The following is a 3,366-nucleotide window of genomic DNA, read 5'->3' as shown; positions in this document are numbered from 1 at the left end:
TGTCTCTGCCTTGTCCAAGCTTTCGAAGATGAAGATTACTTCAACATCAGCCTATGCAGCAGTTATTCCTTTTATTTCAATTCACTCTCCCTTCCCAAGTTTCTTATCTCTCACTTCTACCTTCTTCCCTCTTACAGCTTGTAGTTCTTCAATGGGACATTGTAGCAATTGCTTGCCATTCGGGTCAAGCAAAATAGTTCTTGGAATAAGCTGAATTCCAGCCTAACCCTTTCTCATATCATCAATAACAGCATCAAACTCATTTGCCCATCCTCACAAGATCATTTTTGTTCTTAGCAGGATCAAAAAATAATTTTGAGGCATAAAAATTGCCATAATCATACCTCAAGCCCTTCCAGCCATCAACTATGTCTTTATCAGGAATATACCTATTCTTTCTTCTGGCATACATACCCCCAAGGTATAATATTCATATCTAGTAACATCAAGGGTAACCTTCAACACACGCTTGACAATTTCCCCCATGACCGAAGTGTTAATCCATTAGTACCTTGTACCCAGATAGGGAAGAAATTGAGGCATTCCCAATTCCCAGTACCAGCAACAGAGTGCAAAGGATGCTTGGCCTTAACCTAGTGTAAGAAATCTCTACTCCTATACAAATATGCAATACCTCTACGCTTCCTTTGACCACCAATAGATATTCTTTAGTTGCCATCTCGGCCTAAACAGGCTGTTGTCAGGTCATGAAATGAGGTCTTGTTAATGAACTCGTTGGCCTTCACTAATGGGTTGTCATCGGGTTTGATCCATACTCGGAGATACGGATCGGAGAGGTTGGCTGGTATTGCATAGTTTTAGACTTGTGTATTGTTTTGATCTATTATTCCAGTGTACATTATAAAAGGCTTGTTTCCTGGGAGGACTGTGGCTGATCCAAACAAAGTACCATACTGATCAAATGGTTTTGATGGAAAAATTGCATGCTCCACTTTTTTCCAATTAATTAAGTCTTTTGATACAGAATGAGCCCAAACAATATTGCCCCAAACAGAACCTTTGGGATTGTATTAGTAGAAGAGATTATAGAATCCATTGTAATACATTGGTCCATTTGGATCGTTGATCAAGTTTCTTTGGGGTTGAAAATGGTAGCCAGTTCTATGCACTTGCTTTACATTGACACAAGAAACAGATTGTAAGTGTAAATACTACTTGTGTGATGCTTCAACGATGACATTGTTGAATGCCAAGAAACAAAACGAGTAAACAAAAAAAAACCAGAAAAACTTATAATCTAGCATAATTAGAAAAACAATAGAACTCAAAAGTTTTGCTAAGTTATGAAGAGAGACTCTCTCTCTCTCTCTCTCTCTGTGAAGAATGGTGTAGATCTCTATTAGTTTCTTCAATTCCAATTTTATACGTACCAATCTATCATCATGGCTAAAATCTTCGGTTGTCTCCTTTTCACAATGAATTTCCTCTGCAATAGCAATCCCTCATAAACCCTTAGGTTCCACATTTTGAGTTTCTTGAATTGATAAAGAGTATGGATGGCCTCTAGAGCTATTTATGCCCAAAAATTATCTTGCATAAACATGTTGAAGTGCATTTAGAAGTTTCTTAATACATTGTACAAAAGTTGATGCTCTATTCAATTTTGAACAATTAAGCTAGTCTTTCTTAATGTAAAACTTCTTCCTATTTTTTTTTCCAGTTTTTTTCTAAATCAATATATTATAACAGGTTATATCTTAATAGTGTTGGTATAGCATCATAGATAAAGATTGGGTACACCTATCAAGGTTATCTTATCCCCTTAAGTTCATAATTTTTTTTAAATATGTTTATATACACTTTTTAGATGATCTACTTAGTGTTTTATTATAGAGTTTCGGAGGCATAACAATACGGTGTAAGAAAGTTTGCAAATATGGTGCAAGCCAATGTAGGGAATCCAGAAAAGGTAATATGCCCTTGCAAATGTTGTAAAAACCTATTTTACCAACATTTTGATACAATGTATGGGCATTTGATCATTCATGGGATGGATCCTACTTATATTACGTGGGTGTTTCATGGAGAAAAATAGAATGTACCATTGCCTTCTCAAGATGTAGAAAATCTTGATAAATATAGGTGTATAGAGATGCATTTCTTCAAGATGAAAATAACGTAGAACCTGAGAATGAAGATCAAAAGGAAGAATTTTCAAATTTATACAAGAGAGTTGAAATTCCTTTATATCCTGATTCTACAAAGAACACAAGAATATCTGCAATCATTGTCTTATACAAGCTTAAAACTACGCATGGTATATCTGATAATGGTTTCAATGAACTTCTTGAAACTATTCGAGACATGCTACCGCATGGGAAGTCTCTTTCTGATTCCTGTAATTCAACAAAAAGGTTATTGATATCCTTTGATTTGGGACATGAGAAGATACATGTATGCGTAAATGATTGTTGTTTGTTTAGAAAGAATCTAGAGGATTTGGAGACATGTCCTAAATGTGCATCTTCATGTTGGAAATTTAATGAGTGGACTAAGAAGATTGAAAAGGGGATACCTACAAAAGATTTATGATATTTTCCAATTATACCATGATTTAGAAGAATGTTTAGGTCACCTGACAAGGCAAAATAACTAATATGGCACTTAAATAAAAAAAAAAGCCGAGATGGAAAAATGCTTCATCCAGTTGATTCATTAGCTTGGGAGAGAATTGATCAAAAGTGGCCTTATTTTACATCAGAACAACGAAATCTTAGGCTTGGCCTTTCGTCCAATGGATCTAATCCTTTTGGTGACCTAAGTTCTAGGTATAGTTGTTGGCTAGTGATTCTAGTTATATATAATCTACCTCCTTGGATATGCATGTCCAAGGAAAATTTATTATTTACTTTGTTAATCCCAGGTCCAAAGCAACTTGGGAATGATATAAATGTATATTTAAAACTACTTATAGAAGACTTAAAGGAGTTGTTGAATGCTGATGTTGAAGTATATGATAGATCTACCAAGTCCATCTTCAATTTGAAGGCTGTATTGATATGGACAATTAATGATTTTTCGGCTTATGGAAACTTATCTGGATATCCTACAAAGGGCAGGGCGGCATGTCCTGTATGTGGTTTATCCACAAATGCAAAATGGTTGACATATAGTTGAAAATTCGCATATATGGGTCATAGAAGATTTCTTTCATATAATCATCCTTTTTTCGGTCGAAAGAAGTTTGGTTTGATGGACATAAGGATCACAGGCCAGTCCAAAAATATTAACTGGTCAAGAAGTGATGTGTTCAATAAAGAATGTTGCAATAAGTGGGGAAAAAAAAAAAGAAACAAAAAAAATCAGATTCCGATTGGCCATGGAAAAAGAAATCAATATTCTTTG

General features: G+C 34.9%; 1 pseudogene; it reads right to left on the bottom strand.

Annotated features, from left to right (window-relative positions):
• Positions 1 to 9: 9 nt before the first annotated feature.
• Positions 10 to 1,193, bottom strand: LOC111388571 (annotated as a pseudogene).
• Between the last annotated feature and the right edge of the window lie 2,173 nt (positions 1,194 to 3,366).

This window comes from Olea europaea, unplaced genomic scaffold, assembly GCF_002742605.1.
Source record: "Olea europaea var. sylvestris unplaced genomic scaffold, O_europaea_v1 scaffold5061, whole genome shotgun sequence".
Classification (NCBI taxonomy): Eukaryota; Viridiplantae; Streptophyta; class Magnoliopsida; order Lamiales; family Oleaceae; genus Olea; species Olea europaea.
This window is presented reverse-complemented; position numbering and strand designations above follow the sequence as displayed.